Source organism: Muscardinus avellanarius, assembly GCF_963383645.1.
Source record: "Muscardinus avellanarius genome assembly, chromosome: 11".
Classification (NCBI taxonomy): Eukaryota; Metazoa; Chordata; class Mammalia; order Rodentia; family Gliridae; genus Muscardinus; species Muscardinus avellanarius.
Window position 1 is genome coordinate 30,290,596 of NC_137797.1, and position 18,784 is coordinate 30,309,379.

Consider the following 18,784-nt stretch of genomic DNA (forward strand, 5'->3'; position numbering starts at 1 on the left):
AGATACGATTACCCCTAACTGATTGTGATTTAAATTTTTTTTTATTTTAAAATTTATTTGGAAGCTGGACGTGTGGTTCATGCTTGTAAGAATTTTATTCTAGCCAGGCGTGGTGGCGCACGCTTTTAATCCCTGTGCTTGGGAGGTGGAGACAGGAGGATCACGCTGGTTCAAAGCCAGCCATGCTGGCTTAAGAGACCCTGTTTCCAAATAAAAATATAAAAATAGGTCTGGGAGTGTAGCCCAGAGATAGAAGGGCTTCCAGGAACCCCAGTACCACCAATAAATAAATACATCAATAAATACATCAATAAATACATAAATAAATAGAATTTTATTCTAAGCTGGGCACAGTGGTACATGACTGTAAAGCACTGTACTTGGGAGGCTGAGACAGGAGGATTGCAGGTTCAAGGCCGACCTCAGCAACTTAAAAGACCCTGTTTCCAAATATTAAAAAAAAGAATCTTATTCTATCTTTTTGAGTTATCTCATGTTGAAACTGGTGCTGAATTAAAGATTCTAGAAGACATACTGGGTTTCAAGCAGGCCAGGTTTTGTCTTCTGTTTTTACCTTATCAAATAAGCACTATAATATTTATTGATCATTCCCTTTCTTCTCATTATATTTACCAAAAAAATCACAGGTCATTTTAAGCAAGTCACCTACTTTCCACTTAGAAACACTTACGTGATTGAGGGAAAAATAAAACGTACATTTGACACCCTCGAATAACTATCAGGAAGATGTCAACAGACATCCCTTTAATTTTAAGATTAATTAAAGAATTAATTAATTCCACAGGGATAGAATGACAGAATTGTCAGATTAGAGCTTGGATTTAGATTAAAACACTTAATATAAAAAACAAATAAACAATTACATAAGAAAGTGTTTAAAGTTCTGTTTAGCCAGCATGGTAGCTCATGCTTGTAATCCCAGCCCTTGGGAGGCTGAGACAGGAAGATCACATAGGTATAAACTAGGTCTAGGAGTATAGCCCGGAGGTAGAAAAACCTCTGAGTTCCACCCCCCAGGACCACACACACACAGACACACACACACACACACACACACACACACACACACACACACACACACCTTCTGTTTAATCACTAGCAACTGTGTATCTAAGGTTTTTAAAAGTGAAAACAAAGGAATCGTGCAATTTTTTTCATCTGAGCTTGTCTTTTTCCTCCTTCTTTACAAGTTTTGGCGACTTAGCCAGTCGGCTAGGTCCTGCGGATGAACATTGCTTTTGAACAATCAGAATGGGCAAGCCGCAGAGCACGCTCCTTTAAGCTTCTGCATCCACAAATCCAGAATAATGAGAGGAAGCCCTCAGCAGATTGAGTCATAGCTAACATCGATTTAAGACATGCCACAAACACTTGATAACATTGTCTTTCTAGGGTAATGTGGGAACAAAGGCTCATTTGGCTTAAGCGCAATGGCAAGTCACTATTTTAATGTGAAGGCAAGAAAATGAAGATCTTTACTGGTGTACACTGACCACTGCCTTTTATTTGTTCTTCTTTTTGCCACCATGGTACTTCTCGCTCTATTTTAGTGTCTGTCATTCTCTGTTGAAATTCTTATTTTATTGATTTATTATTTTATTTACTTCTTATTTTTGTTTTTTTTTTTGTGGTGCAAGGGATGGAACCCAGGGGCCATCTATTTCTGGGCTACACTCCCAGACCTATTTTATATTTTATTTGGAACAGGGTCTCACTAAATTGCTGGGAGCCTCATTAAACCGAGGCTGGCTTTGAACCTGTGCGATCCTCCTGTCTCAGCCTCCCAAGTACTAGGATTACAAATGTGAATCACCATGCCTGGCTTCTATTTTTATTTTATTTTATTTTTACTTAATAAAGAAAAGAGGTTTATTCTGGCTCATGTTTCTGGAGGCATGAGGTCTAAGCAGCATTATGCAGACTCTAGTGAGGCTTCCCCTGGGTTGTATCATATGATGGGGGTATGTGTATGTATCTCACAATTCTTAATTAAAATGATGGTCTCTGTCATTAAACTGTGAGTTTTTTGGACAGCAGAGCTCTCCTCTTTACCACTAGGTATTGTCAAGTTTTTCTTCTAGTAAATATTTTTTCTTCTTTCTTCCTTTTTTTTTTTTAAATGCTTCTGAGGATTAAACCCAAGGCCACTCTACCTCTGAGCTCCACCCTCAGACCTATTTATTTATATATTTATTTTGGTGGCACTGGGGGAGGAACCAAGGGACTTTTCTACCTCCAGGCTATACTCCCAGACCTATTTTATACTTTATTTGGAGTCTCACTAAGTTGCTGAGAGCCTCACTCAGTAGCTGAGGCTGGCTTCGAACCTGTGTGATCCTCCTGTCTCAGCCTCCCAAGCGCTGGGATTACAAGTGTGCCACCACGCCTGGCTTTATTTATTTTGAAACAGGATTTTTTTTGCTAATTTGCTGAGGCGGACTTCAAATGGCTATCCTCCTGACTCAGCCTCCTAAGTACGAGGATTACAGATGTACACCACCACCCCCAGCACTTTCTTTCTTTTTGGACTGGGGATTGATTCTAAGTGCATTTTAACTCTGAGCAATACCCTAAGCTTTTTTGTTTTGTTTTGTTTCTTTTTTAAGTTTTGAAACAGAGTCTTGCTAAGTTGCTGATGCTGGCCTCAAACCAGAACTCTCCCTGTTTCAGCCTCCTAGTACTGAAATTATAGGCATGTGCCCCTGCACCCAGCTGTCACATTTCTCTCTAAAGCAGGACACTCACAGTCTTTAATAAAATATGAAGTGTCAGTGAAACATATTTTATGAATGAATCATTCAAAATTTGATGTCTGACCCCCATGTATTAGAAACCTGGCTTTCATATATTCTTTTTCTCACTTAGCCTAAGATTTCAGCTAAATTTCATTCTGGTATATTTGACTCTTTCCTACTAAGTCTTGAGCAGGGAGGGGACTGGACAGGGAGAAGCAAGAAATAGAGTCTTTGAGAATTGAGGATATTCAGGGTCGGAGAACTAAGATCTTAACGATGGCTGTTAGGGGCTCCATTGCTCTGAGCACAATTTCCATGCCAGTCTAAAATAGCACCAGTCCCTTTTCTTAGCATGGTTATAATTCCACTACAATTTATGAGAGTAAAGAGAAAGGCAGTGGGGGAATGATAAATTAAGTTGGATTTTCTGAGAAAATTTCAAACCACGGGTTAGTTATTGGGTGGCATCTACTAAAAAGTTTAAAAATACAAAACCATCTAGATTTTTACAACTGTGCAGTGGTGACAACTGCCCGAGTCATTCGGGCTTTGAAAAGCTTACATAATGGCTTGGATGGCCGTTGCAAAGTCATGCCTTAATGTGAGTTTACACCAGAGAAGTAAGTGTCTTACCCAGCCTTTCAGGCTTTTCCTCTTAGAGAGAGGGAAGGGGTGGGTTGGGGAGGGTCCTGTTAGTAGGAAGATCTGAAGAGGGGAGGGGTTTGTGTAATGAGTGAAAAATCACTGAAGAATTTATTAACAGTCCATTGAAACAACCACATTTGAGAATGGGGGGATCCACTAACCCAGTCATGGATCCTCATCAGCAGAGATGATTGCCCATTTGTGTTTTGTGCTTCTATATTTTGAAGATTGATGCTGAAACAAAAACAATGAGATGCTCACTGTGTTTTCTTTTCTAATTTGCCCATTAAAAATCAACTACCCAGAAAGCAGGGTTCTGTGAGTGCGCACAGATGAGTTTACCCAGCATCTCCATTTCAGAGAGCGTGTGTGTGTGTGTGTGTGTGTGTGTGTGTGTGTGCGCGTGTGTGCGTGTGTGTGTGTGTGTGTGCGTGAGTGTGTGCGTGTGTGTGTGCGTGTGTGAGTCACAGAATATTTTTTTATTATTATTTTTTACCAGATAAGTCTCTATGTTGGAAAAGGATTGGTAGTCTACAATCTCAAATCTGATGTGATAAAGAGAAGTTTTTAAAATAATAGAAAGCAATGTATGCATAGGAGAAGATAATAAGAAGTTGTAAGAGTGTCTAGTCAGGGGATTTCAAGGCCAGATATTTGATGTTTCCCCAGAAAGTCTCATTGCCTAGAAAGAATAAATTTAAGTGTGTGTGTGTGTGTGTGTGTGTGTGTGTGTGTGTGATTCCAAACAATTAAAAAATACATGGGGGTCCTTTCCCCCAGTTCTGCTAGAGGTTTCTCCCCAAGGCAATCTCATGAGCAACCTTTGCCTTGGCTGGTTGGGGCAGCTTGGCCTGTGTAAGACAATAGATATACAAGATAAAAACAGGGCAGTTGCTCTGTGGCCTTGCCCTTTATCAGGATTAACTGTTACACCAATAAGCAAAACAGGGTGCTGGGGATTTTCCATCACTGGCTCTGGCTGTTCCTGGGTGCCAGATGGCATTATATCCCTGGAAAAAAAAAAAAAAAAAAAAAAAAAAAAAAACTTGCTGCAAGTTATAATGTTGACCAGGAGCTGTTACTTCCACTCGATCACACTGTTTGGGGCTCTCTTTGATGTACAAAACACTCCTAAGATAATGAAATGCGTTGGCAGCTGGCTAATGGCTGGGAAAGTGCAAACCCTGCACTGAACCCTTCCCATCAAACTATTCAGTGGCTAGGTAATGTCAGCCCGGAGCTGCAGAAGGGGGTGAGAGGCTAGTTGCCAGGCAGGCCAGGGACTCCTGGGCCTGCGGCTGCCCAGGGGCTGCTGGGTTTTTTTTCTTTTTTTCTTTCTCTCTTCAATAGAAGTGGTCTGTGCCTGAAGCAAATGAGAAATAAATCCATCAAGGCCAAGCTGGGTTTATTTTGAGCTGGCTTGCTGGAATTTGCATAAGAGCTTTGTGCACCCAGGTAAACAAAGACTTCCTCCAAGGACTGCTGTGGAGGTGATCTGAGAACTGTTGGTTTTCATTTATGTACTGAGGACAGCCTCATCTTTATGCAAATAAAGGGGGGTCTGCTGAGTTAAATTTGACTCTTGCAGATCTTTTCACTGGCTGACTCGCTGGGAAGGCAGAGCATGCATATTGAAGAGGGAGGTTCCCCCCATCTCCCTTGCTATTACAGGGAAAACTCCATGGAGTAGATCATGGGCATCAGCCCCTTTGGGGAGTCTTTCCGTACTCCTGCACTTCAAATCCCCCCCTCCAATCCCAGCTGAATTACTGGGCTCCAGAAGTGCTTCTGACATCTAGATCCTGTGCTTCCCCAGCTTAAGCAGAACTCTTTATTTAAAAGGCCTCCTCTGGCCGGGCATTTGGGAGGCTGATTGAGGTTCATGGACAGCTTCAGCTACTTAGGCCCTTTGCCACTCAGTGAGGGCCTATTTCAACAAATAAAGAATAAAAAATAGGGCTAGGGTGTAGTTCAAAGTAGAATGCCCCTGGGTTCCATCCCCAGTATCATACACACACACAGACACACACACACACAGACACACACACACACAGAAGGCTCCCCCTGTACATGTTTATAACCCCTGACTTGGGAGGCTGAATCACAAGTTTGAGGACAGCTTCAGCTTCAGCAATTTAGCAAGACCCTGTTAAAAAAAAAAAAAAAAAAGCCTGTAATCCCAGTACTTAGGAGGCTGAGACAGAATGATAGAAGGTTCGAGGCCAGCCTCAGCTACTTAGAGAGGCACTCCACAACTTAGTGAGATCTTGTTTCAAAATTAATAATAATAATAATAATAATAATAATAATAATATTGAAATAGGGCTGGGGGCCGGGCATGGTGGTGCACGCTTGTAATCCCCACGCTTGTAATCCCCACGCTTGGGAGGTGGAGACAGGAGGATCGCGCTGGTTCGGAGCCAGCTGTGCTGGCATAAGAGACCCTGTTTCCAAATAAAAAATATAAAATAGGTCTGAGAGTATAGCCCGGAGATAGAATGTCCCTGGGTTCAATCCCCAGTTCCATAAATAAATAAATAAATAAATCTTGGGTTATAGCTCAAGGCTAGAATTCCCCTAAGTTTAATTCCCAGTTCCAACCTCCCTCCCCCCAAAATTAAAACATCTAAAGGCCTCCTCCTGGGGTAAAGGGGAAATACTGGGAAATGAAATTGATCAAATTATGTTATATACATGTACAAATATGTAACAATGAACCCCCACTATTACATATAATTTTTATATACCAATTTCAAAAAAATCGTAACAAACAAAAGGCTTCTTTCTCCAGTTTGCTCTTATCCGTGCTGTTAATGTAAACTTGAGTTGGGAACTACTTTTAGTCTAGGGGCCAGCGAACCACAGGCGAGCCTTGTATATTCTATCTGGCCAAGAAGCTAAGGAGTGTTTTTGAATGATAGAATTTTGAAAAGAAGCATATTTTGTGACGCATGACCATTCTGTGGTAATTCAAAGGTCAGCACCCAGTGCCCATAAGTAAGGCTTTTTTATTGACCATGACCACACCGGTTCATTTATGGATGGACCAAGGCTGCGCTCTGTGTCTACGGCAGTGCTGGGCAGGTGCTTCAGATCCCAGTTGGCCTGAAAAATCTAAAATGCTCACTTGGGCCCTTTATAGACAAAGGCTGACCCCCGCTTGAGGCTTTTTGAAGGCCTTAATTCATTCCTTCGGACCATTTTTTTTCCTATTACTTTTTCTATTCTTTTTTCAGTACTAGAGAGTGAGCCCAAGGCATTTACTTCTGAGCTACCCTCCCAGCCCTATTTTTCTTTTCTTTTCTTTTCTTTCTTTCTTTCTTTCTTTCTTTCTTTCTTTCTTTCTTTCTTTCTTTCTTTCTTTCTTTTTTTTTTAATGGTGGTACTGGGGTTCCTGGAAGCCCTTCTACCTCCGGGCTATACTCCCAGACCTATTTTATTTAATTAATTAATTAATTTATTTATTTATTTATTTTGCAGGTCTGGGGATGGAACCCAGGGGCATTTTACCTCTGAGCTACAGCTCCTGCCCTATTTTTTATTCTTTATTTTGAAACTGGGTCTCACTGAGTTACAGAGGGCCTCACTAAATAGTTGAGGCTGTCTGTGAACCGCGATTCTCTGGTCTCAGCCTCCTGAATGCTGGGATTACGAGCGTGAGCCACCACGCCCGGCTCCTATTTTATATCTTATATGGAAACAGGGTGTCTTAAGCCAGCTGAGGTTGGCTTCGAACCTGCGCTATCCTCCTGTCTCAGCCTCCTAAGCGTGGGGATTACGAGCGTGCGCCACCACGCTTGGCATTTTTTAAAATTTTCAAACAAGGTCTTACTAGGCTGATGAGAGTGTGACTATTGCTGAGGCTGTCCTCTATTCTGTGATCCTCCCACCTTCCTGTTTCAGCCTTCCAAGTACTGGGATTACAAGCATGTGCCACCACGCCTGGCTCTTTGGGTCCATTTCTAAGGCCTGAAGGTAAGTTTAGCTGGGCATAAAGCTCTCCACCACCCTAGTCTTTCCATCACCTTTACATGGATAAAGACACAGAGTAAGATACTTTCCTTTATATCTTACAATGGAATCAATTTCTGAAATTCTTTCTAAAGCTTCCTTTCTGGTTTTAGCCTCAGTCCACAGTCAACCCTTCTGTTGGCCTTTAAACAAATACTTCCAGTTTGAAATCAACCCTCAGGGTGTGGCTCAACCTGAAGTGGAAATTCTGGGGAAGAGGGAGGGGTCTTGATGATCAAGCTTCTTGGTGACAGGTGCACATTCCAGACTCCCTCGCAGATCCAATCTGTAGTTCTGCATTGGCGGCCCAAGGCTAAAATGAGTCTGCCCCTTCCACAGCCCTGTCTGTGGTCTGTGTTGCTGCCCTGAGCTCGCCTTTGTTCATCCCCACAGCGTGTTTTTCAAAAGAATTCACTGAGCACCCTTCGGCTTCCTCTCCATCCTGTTTGTCAAGGTCTGCTGGGCGTGTGGTCTGCAGCTTCCTACCAACTTGATCTTACTGTACTGGGACCTTCTTTTTTTAAAAACTCTAGCTTTTGCAAGATTGTTGGCCACAGCTGTTCTGAGAGACAGTGTGTGTGTGTGTGTGTGTGTGTGTGTGTGTGTGTGTGTGTGTATTGGTACTGAACCCAGCTCCTTACACATGCTACACAAGCACTCCACCTCTGAGCTATATCCCCAGCTCTGCTTGTTTTTATTCCAAACAGGGTCTCACTAAATTCCTTGGGGCTGAGCACAAACTTGCAGATTTTTTTTACTCTAGATTCCCAGGTAGCTGGAATTAGAGGTGTGTGTCACTGTGCTCTGTCTCAGTCACTTTAATTAATTAAATTATTTATTTATGCCGGGCGTGGTGGCGCACGCTTGTAATCCCCGCGCTTGGGAGGCAGAGACAGAAGGATCGCGCAGGTTCGAAGCCAGCTGCGTGCGCTGGCTTAGGAGACCCTGTTTCCAAATAAAAATGTAAAAATAGGTCTGGGAGTGTAGCCCAGAGGTAGAAGGGCTTCCAGGAACCCCAGTACCACCAAAAAAATTATTTATTTATTCATATATTTTTGTTGTGGCCTGGATCTCTTTTTTTTCTTTTCTTTTTTTTTCTTTTCTTTTTTTTTTTTTTTGCGGGTCTGGGGCTGGAACCCAGGGGCATTTGACCTCCGAGCTACAACTGCTGCCTAATATTTTATTCTTTATTTTGAAACAGGGTCTCACTGAGTTGCGGACGTCCTCACTAAGTAATTGAGGCTGTCCGTGAACTGCGATCCTCGGGTCTCAGCCTCCTGAATGCTGGGATTATAAGCGTGCGCCACCACACCCAGCTTGAAATGATATTCATAGAATTGTTGATAATAGTTATTTCTGAAAGTAGATTTGGAGGCAATGGGTACTTTTACTTTATGTTAACCTTTATTTTAATTAAAAAAAATTTTTTTTGGTGGTACTAGAGGTAGAAGCTAGGGGCTCTCCCAGACCTATTTTATACTTTATTTGGAAACAGGGTCTCACTAAGTAGCTGAGGCTGGCTCCGAACCTGTGCGATCCTCCTATCTCAGCTTCCCTAGCACTGGGATTACAAGCATGCGCCACCACGCCTGGCTTTCTTTTAAATTTTAATTGTGATCATATATTACATTTGTAATGAAAAAAAATATTTGAGAATAATTTTAAAACTCATGTCTCATATATATTTCCAGAGACCTTTGAATATCTGCTGGTCCTATCCACACCAGTTATTATTCATCGTTTTACTCCCTCTTTTCCCATAGCAGGAGACCCTATTTCTTAGACCCAGTACCTCCCACCATGGAACATTGAATAGTTAGAATGTGCCAGTGTTGTTACAGCTCATTTGGGATGAGTAAAAGCAGCTAAGCTTCCTTTATGGCCTCAAATTTTTAGATTATATATAGACAGGCTCTTTTTTTCCTTTCCTTCCTTCCTCTCTCCCTCACTCCCTCCCTTCCTTCTTTCCTTCTTTCATTCTTTTTTCCCCCTGCAGTACTGAGTATAGAACCCAGGGGCTTTCTACCTCTGAGCTACACCCCCAGCCCTATTTTTATTTATTTATTTATTTATTTGTTTATTTATTTATGTGTGTGGGTCTGGGGATGGAACGCAGAGGCATTTGACCTCTGAGCTACACCCCCTGCCCTATTTTTAAAAATTCTTCCTTCCTTCCTTTCTTCCTTTCTTCCTTTCTTTCTTTCTTTCTTTCTTTCTTTCTTTCTTTCTTTCTTTCTTTCTTTCTTTCTTTCTTTCTTTTTTGAAACAGGGTCTCACTGAGTTGCGGAGGACCTAAGTACCTGAGGCTATCCACGAACCATGATCCTCCAGTCTCAGCCTCCCGAATGCTGGGATTACAAGCGTGCGCCACTACCCCCAGCTTTATTTATTTATTTATTTTTGGTGGTACTGGGGTTCCTGGAAACCCTTCTACCTCCGGGCTACACTTCCAGACCTATTTTTTTTATACTTTTTTATTTGGAAACGGTCTCTGAAGCCAGCAGAGCTGGCTTCAAACCTGCGTGATCCTCCTGTCTCTGCCTCCCAGGCGCGGGGATTACAAGGATGCGCAACTACGCCCGGTTTATTCTTTTATTTTGAAACAGGTCTCACTAAGTTGAGGAGGCTGCTCGAGAACCTGCAGTTCTCCTGTTTTAGCCTTTCAAATACTGGGATCACAATCTTGCGCCATCATTCCTGGCTAGACAGGCTTTTTCAATCCATGATTATTAAAAAGAAAAAGTGCCGTTTTTCTAATACTTTAGTTGTGCTTATTGTACAGTTCTAATCCACATAGAATGTATTTGGGTATACATGTAAGGTTATAATGTAATGTAGCATGTTTTGACTACCCTTAAAATAATAACTTATTTTTATCAATTTATAACTAAAAATGTTAACTTATTTTATCATATGCACATCTAGCTACCAGCACTGTTGTAATAAACACAAATTAATGTTGGCAGTTATGAGTGCTTATGGTAAAATTAGTTATTAACTAGTGTCTTCCAGGAAAGTAACATCTTCCAGACAAATTTATATCTGCAGTATTAATTTGACTTGGGATAAATTTGTCTTGGATAAAAAATACAATAGTAGCAGGCATTGTGGCCCACCTGTAATCCCAGTACTTGGGTAGCTGAGATAGGGAGATTGTAGGTTTGAGAATAACCTTATCAACTTAGTCATACCCTTAGCAATTTAGTGGGATCCTATTTCAAAATAAAAAGGGATGGGAGTATAACTTGTGGGTGGAATGTCCTTGGGTTAAATCCTCAGTACTCATTCCCCCAAACAAACAAATAAACCCCAGTGGTCATAGGAGAAAAGTAAGAATGACTGGAGCTTTAACTGAAAAGATTTGATAAGGATAAAACACTTTACTGTAAATCATTAAAAACTTTACATGAAAAGAATTTTGGTCTTAATGAAAACCATTTAATAAGATAAATATGGAAATGGTGATCATTAAATATATTTTAACTGTGCCACATGGGAGATCGACCAAGGAAAAATAAAACTCATTTAATCCCAGAAAATTTCTCAAGGAAAATTCATCAGTATTTTCAAATTACAATTTAAAAAATGTATGGATAAAATCAAAGCAAAAAAAAGCATTGTGGCTAAATCAATGAAGCCATGATGTTCCTACCTATGGAGACCATACTTGATTTTTCTAAATGAGTCATTCATGTTACGGATTTGGGAGAATATGGTCGTGGGGAAACCGTTCCCCAGGGGACCCCTGCTAGGGTCCCGGACACAATTTCCCCCAACCCATAACAAAATCCAAAACGACCCAAAACAGAAATTACTGAAACGGGGGTTTCTTGAGAGAAAACCCCAGCGAGTTCTTGTCTACGATGAGCGAAGAATGACACCCGCAGACCTCAGGAAGGGGAGTAAAAGGTTTATTGGAAGCAGCAGGGAATGGGGCAAGGGTGGCTGAACACCCCCAAAGGGGCTGGAACTCTGGGTCCAGCAGCTGCCTTCAGGACAATACTTGAGAGTAGCCCAAGCCTAATTGCCTTCAGGTGCAGGCTGCTTTCTTCCAGAGTCCACGCGATCTGCCAGAAGGGAATAGAGAAAAGTAGCCAAACACCCCATAGGGGTGGTTGGAACTCCGGGGTCCAGTAGCTGCCTTCAGGGTCACTACCCGAGTGTCGCCTGAGCCAAGTGCCCATCAGTTGCAAACTACTTTCTCCCAGAGTCCACGCGATCTGCCAGAAAAGAGGTACAGGTCACCCCCAGGGGCCTGGCCAGCCATGATGTCCAGCAGAGGCCTTCAGGCTGTAGGGGTGCTGGAAAGCAAGCTGGAAGAAGCGCTTTCCCCCCAGTATGAGAAGTTAACTAGAGAAGTCTTCTTCCATATTAGGATTAGAAATAAGGTATTAAAATTTAGAGTTAAGATATAGAAGTAAGGTAGGATTGGAAATAGAATGAAGATCCATAAGCCCAGCTGCTCAGGTTGCTGGATTCAAGGACAAGGGTAGGGGACCCACAAGGTCAAAGCCTCTAATCTCCAGCTTGCCGGCCAAGGTCTTTGTAAATGGGACCCCATCCCCATATCTCTGAGCTAGATCAGCAAACAAGGCCAGGCTAATCTGCTCTCCAGGCAGATTCTTCAGTGCAGAGATAAGCCTGGCCCAGCCAAGGTGGGTGGGAAAGGCAGAGCAGGCTCTGACGTGTGTGGATGCATGTTTTAAAATTATTGGTTGTACTTGTTTGTCCTTGTATCTGATTGGTTGTATTCTAAGGTTGGCGGGCTCGAACTTTTGGCGGGCTCTGACGTGTGTAACCACTCCCTCGTGTGTAACCACTCCCTCCTAGGGTTATAAAATTCAGAGCGTGGAGTGGGGAGGGGTCGAACCTCAGCCATAGTGCCTTGGTCTTGACCCCTGGCTAGCCAGGACAGCTGCAGCACAATAAACCTCGCTTGCATTTTACATCTCTTGTGAGTCCTTCGATATTTGGGTTGGTGGGCAATTCTTGGACCCTTCAAGGCCACTACTCAAGAGTCGCCCGAGCCAAGTGCCCTCAGATGCACTCTGCCTTCTCTCAGGGCCAACACGACCTGACCTGGGAGAGAGAGAGAACAGCTCCCCAAAAGGGGAGGGGGTCCTGAGTGGGAAATTCTCCCTTTTGCCATTTGACTGGCCGAAGCCTGACCAATTGCAAGTCCGTTTGTGGTTAGGGTGACTTTTGGGATTCCAAGGAGAATTTGCATAGGGCATTTGCAAGTCCTTTGAAGGGTCTCCTTTCAGGAATGCCAGACTTGCTCGGTGGGTTTGTTGATTAGGAAACTCAGGATGGTTTTGTGAAGCTCTGGCCTTCTTATCTCTGAGCCTGTGGAGTTTCAGGCATTTGTCACCCCTCAGGAAATTAACTTTTTTCTACCGAGGCATTTTCCCTATCTTCCTATTTCCTTTCTACCTCCTCATTACCACGGGTTCTTGTCCCAAGCTAAGAATAAATATGCATAGCTAGGACAGTTGCTGAAGATTTAAAGAAGTCTATTAAAAAGATAGAAATACAGAAAATAGAAATACAGAAAATAGTTACGGACCCATGCCAAAATGGCATGGTGGGGTGGCCCGGGCCATCTCACCACTCCCCATATACAGCACATGGACCGGACTTTTTATACCCATGATCTCCATCTTGTTTGCGTAATTCTGACGTAGTGAATGTCCCTGTAAGGTACCTTCCCTTACCGTGTAAGGTACCTCCCCCAGGAAGGTGTGGCAAGGTGTCTCCTTTCATGAAGGTCGACCCCTCCTACCATCTTAGCTAGCTTATCCAATCATGTAGATCTGTCTTTAGATAGAGAAAGGCCTAGTTCTCCTCTCTTATTGACTTGCTAATTACATTTAGCTAAGTCAATCTAAGTTTCAATAGCTATTTGCTTCCTGACCAAGGTAAAGCCTTTCTCTCTCCAGGTCTGCCGCCATTTTGACACACTTATTTTTGAAATATATTAATAACCAGAGCTTTCTCAAATATTCCTAGGCCATTCCCAATACTGGTACAATTCATTTTTGAGACTATTTATGTTGGCATTAGTCAATATTTCTCAATGGTTTTCAAATAAATCTTTTTCACTTGTTGACACTTACTGTATTCCCAGTACATGGCTCTGTGTCTGCCCTGTTTCATTTTCTTGACCCCCTTGTCTAAAGTGTACCTCTTTTTTTTTTTGAAGGGTAGGAGTGGGGTACTGGGGATTGAAACCAGGGGCATTCTGCCTTCAGCTTCACCTTGTGAGAATATAATTAGATCTTATCTATGAAAGGAATAGCTTGACTTGAGCTCCATTTTGTATAACTTCCATTGTGTAGCCTTACTTGTGCTTGTATTTTTGTAGAAACAGCATTTCCTGGAACTTGTGTGTGCCAACCCCTCCCCTTCAGCATCTTCTTCACACAATGGTGTAGAGATTGTGAGGCTCAGCTCCCACCAATAGGAGCACAGCATCCCCAGCCCCTCTGAAAATAAAACACGCAGAAGTTTTCTGCCATGCTGCCCCTGCAGGTCTGACTCCCTGGTGGCATGATCTCTCTTTGCAAAAATTAATATTCGCTTTGCTGGGCTCCTTTCAAATATGTCTTTTCTTATGATGCCATGCAAATTTATTCCTATTTCCAGCCATTGTAGGTAACTTGTAGGTTACCGAGAGTCTTGCTAAGTTGCTGAGGTTGTCCTTGAACCTGCAATCCTCCTGTCTCAGCCTCCTAAGTACAGAGATCACAGGCAGGCACCACCACACTCACTCCGCATGCACGTTTTATAAATTGTTGTAGGTTTAAAGTAGTGTTAAAAGAAAAACTCTAGACAAATTTAATAGTGTTGAGTTCAACAAAGAACAGTTCATAAATCAGGTAGGCCTCCAAACCAGAAACCAGAAAAGGTTCAGAGAACTGCAGCCCACAATCTGCGTAGGGGCCACGGGTGGACCTAAAATGGAAGTGAGGCACAGAGATACAGAAACAGGTCCATGCTCCTTACTTTTTTCCTTTGTGTACCAGTATTGGGAATGGCCTAGGAAGATTTGAGAAAGCTATGATTATTAATATATTTCAAAAACTGGGTGAGGGGCACATCTGTGCAAGGACTTGGTTTCTGCCTAAAGGCAGGCAACTATTCCAATGTAAATTAACAGAGCTAAAAGTAATTAACAAGTCAATAGGAGAGGAGAACTAGGCCTTTATCTAAAGACAGATCTACATGATAATCTAGGGAGGATGGAGCAGGGTTTGACCTTCTTCCTTGATGAAAGACACCTCGCCACACCTTGCTGGGGGTGGTACCTTACAGGGTTAAGGGGAGGTACCTTACAGGAATGTTCACTATGTCAGAATTACGTAAACAAGATGGAGGTCGTGGGTATAAGAAGTCCAGTCCACGTCTGATCCCTTTGGTATATTCATTCGAGTCAACCCTCTATGTCAGTCTAGTATGGAGCTGTACCTATCCTCTGTATTTCTATCTTTTAATAAACTTCTTTAAATCTTCAGCAACTGTCCAAGCTATGCATATTTATTCTTAGCTTAGGACAAGAACCCGTGTTTTTTTTTTTTTTTTTTTTTTCTGTTTTTGGTCGTTTTGGGTTTTGTTGTGGTTTGAGGGAAACTGTATCCGGGACCCTAACAGGGGTCCCCAGGAACAGTTTCCGCACAACCATACTCTCCCCAATTCGTAACACTTTGTGATACTAAGAACTGAACCCTGGGGCATTCTACCTCTGAGCGACACCTCCAGCCCTTTTTAGGTCTTATTTTTGAAACAGTTTTGCTGAGTTGCTGACGGTCTCACTCAGTTCCTGAGGGTATACTTGATTCTTCCTGTCTCAGCATCCTAAGTATTCAAATTTCAGATGGACCCTATGACACCTGGCTCACTTTTCCTTACTTGAACCTGGTCTGCTGAGTTGGCAACCTATGATTGGTCTACGCTCAGCTGAGACTTTGGTAGCAAACCACTAAGTTTAATACAGTCCTAAGTTAAGTGTTCAGTTAGTACCCAAGTTCAGTTAGTATACTGTTAGGTTGCAGTTTTTTATATAAAGACTCAGGTACGGGCCCGTATTCAGAACAAATTGAATTCAATAGTAGTGTAAAAAACAAATTGAGATGTCCCTTCCTCCCATTCCAGTCCCTTTTTTTTTTTTAACATTTTTGTTCTTTTTTACTCTCCCATCTAACTTTAGCATCAGCTAGTTATAAATAGATCAGCTTTTAAATAACTCATTGACAAGCCTTATGATACATTTAGTTTTAATCATCTCTACCTTCAATGCATGTGTGTGTGTGTGCGCGCACGCATGTGTGTGTGTGTGTGTGTGTGTGTGTGTGTATGTGTTACTGATTATTGAATGCAGAGACATTCTACCTCTGAGCTGCACCCATAGCCCTATTTTAATCTTATTTTGAAACAAGGTCTCACTTGGTTGATGAGAGTCTCACTGTTATCTGAGGCTGTCCTTGAATGCGTGATTCTCCTGTCTCAATCTTCCAGCGTGCGCCACCACCCCTGGCTTACCTTTGAATTTTTTGACATATTGGTTTGATTTTATATACTGATATAAGAATACGTGTGTGTATTCCTCAGGTTTGGTTTTTCAGCTTTTAAATTAATCAACTTGATCTTATTTTTGGCTTTTAATTTTGTTTTTATATTGAGCCCTTTATGATCTTATGTTCCTTCTTTTTAAAGATAATTTCGGAATATTATATTTGTCCATTATCTATTCATTTCCAAAAAATGATTAGGCTTGAAATCCCGAGCCCTCCTGCTGCTTCAGCACCATGTAAATTTGGCACCTACTTGGAATTAAAAATAGAAAAGACAGTTTATTTTTTTTTCTTGAAATTCAATATATACTCTGAGTGTTGGTGAAGGGCCAAGCTGTTTAAGTAGCTGTGCTAGTGGGATTTCCCTGTCTTCTCTTTTCCAAAGAATAAGACTCTATTATTTATCCCGTCCTCTGCAGTGTCCTCTAAATTCTTGGATGAATCTCACAAGGAGCATCCCTCTCTGCTGATAGTTGGCGATTTGAATTTGCATTTTAATGTGTCTCTTAAGAGGAGAGCCTCGACCTTCCTGGTTTACTTTCAGAATTTGATACAAGATGGTGGCCAATTCTTTGAACTACTGCCTTTTCTCTGTATCACTGACTTATAGTTTATTTTCAGATTAACCACAGGACCTTTGATTTTTAGTGTGTGTGTGTGTGTGTGTGTGTGTGTGTGTGTGTGTATGTGTGTGTTTTTGTTTTATGTAGTACTGGAGTTTGAACACAGACTCATTTTATTTTTATTTTGAAACAGGGTCTCTTTAAGTTTATGAGAGTCACTACTTGCTGAGGATGTCTTTGAACCTGAGATCTTCCTCTATCAGCCTCTCAAGTACTGAGATTATAAGCATGTACCACCATGCTGGGCCCCAGCCTTTGGTTTTCTATGGCTTTTTTTTTTTTTGTAAACGACCTTCACATAGTAGTCATAGTCCATGAGGGCAAAATTTTGATCTAATAATTTCTTCTTTCTCTTTCTTTACATTTCTTTACAGTTTTATTTATTTAATTATTTTTGGTGGTAGTGAGGAGATAGAAAGGAAATAGGCAGATAGGGAAAAGGCCTTGGTAGAAAAAAGTTAACTTCCTGAGTTTCCTGAGGGGCGACAAATGCCTGAAATTCCAAAGGCTCAGGAGATGAGAAGGCCAGAGCTTCACAAAGCCATCCTGAGTTTTCTAATCAACAAACCCACTAAGCAAGTCTGGCATTCCTGAAAGGAGACCCTTCAAAGGACTTGCAAATGCCCTATGCAAATTCTCCTTGGAATCCCAAAAGTCACCCTAACCACAAACGGACTTGCAAGTGGTCAGGCTTTGGCCAGTCAGATGGCAAAAGGGGGACTTTCCCACTCAGGACCCCCTCCCCTTTTGGGGAGCTGTTCTCTCTCTCACAGGTCGTGTTGGCCCTGAGAGAAGGCAGAGTGCATCTGAGGGCATGTGGCTCGGGCGACTCTCGAGTAGTGACCTGAAGGCCTCTGCTGGACATCATGGCTGGCCAGGCCCCTAGGGGTGACCTGCACCTCTTTTCTGGCAGATCGCGTGGACTCTGGGAGAAAGTAGTTTGCAACTGATGGGCACTTGGCTCGGGAGACACTTGGGTAGTGACCCTGAAGGCAGCTACTGGACCCCGGAGTTCCGACCGCCCCTATAGGGTGTTCGGCCACTTTTCTCTATTCCCTTCTGGCAGATCACGTGGACTCCGGAAGAAAGCAGCCTGCACCTGAAGGCAATTCTGCTTGGACTACTCTCAAGTATTGTCCTGAAGGCAGCTGCTGGACCCAGAGTTCCAGCCCCGTTGGGGGTGTTCAGCCACCCTTGCCCCATTCCCTGCTGCTTCCAATAAACCTTTTACTCCCCTTCCTGAGGTCTGCGGGTGTCATTCTTCGCTCTCCGTAGACAAGAACTCGCCGGGGTTTTCTCTCAAGAAACCCCCGTTTCAATAGTACTGAGGACTGAACCCATGGGTGCTCCAGGTCACTTTTATTTTGAATTTTGGGACAGTCTTGCGTTGCCTAGGCTGGCCTCAAAATGTGATCCTCCAGCTTGCTGTGATTACAAATGTGTGCCATAATGCCTGGCTTGGTCTAATTGCTAGTCTATCTTTGGTGTATAAAATAGCGCCTGGCACATAATAAGTAAGGAGTAAATTTTTTTATTGACTGACTTGTGTATCTTTGTTTCCAAATACAAGTTTTGATTAATGCCAGGTTATCAGAATTGGCTATTTGTTTGACCCAGATACCATCGCAGCATCACTGAAACAAAGCCTCTGATTCTTCTGCTTTTTTTTTTTTTTTTTTTGGCATTGGGGAACACAGAGTTATTCTTTTTATTTTTTATTTGGAAACAGGATCTCGCTAAGTTGCTGAGGCTGACTAGGAATCTTATCTTTGATCCTCCTGCCTCAGCCTCCCAAGTACTGGAATAAAAGGTCAGTGCCTTCTTCTTATTTTAAACTCCACAGGTCCACATTTTTCCAGTTATCTGTGAGATCTAACCTCCACCCCACCTTCACACCCATATCCAGTTGACCATCACATTGGACCATTCTACTTTCCACTGGATCACAGTTCTGGTTCCATCCCCTTGCTCCTCACTGGGATCCCTCTCCCTCTCCCTCTCCCTCTTTCTCCCTCCCCCCCTTTCTCTCTTGGTTATTAAGATGTCCCTTCATTACTATCCTTTCATTTCAGGGCTCTCCCTTTTCCCCCTTTGTCAAAGTCTGTTTTAACACTGCTTCAGACCCATAATGACTTCTTGATGCCAGGAGAATGCAATTCACACTCTTGAACCTGCTTTG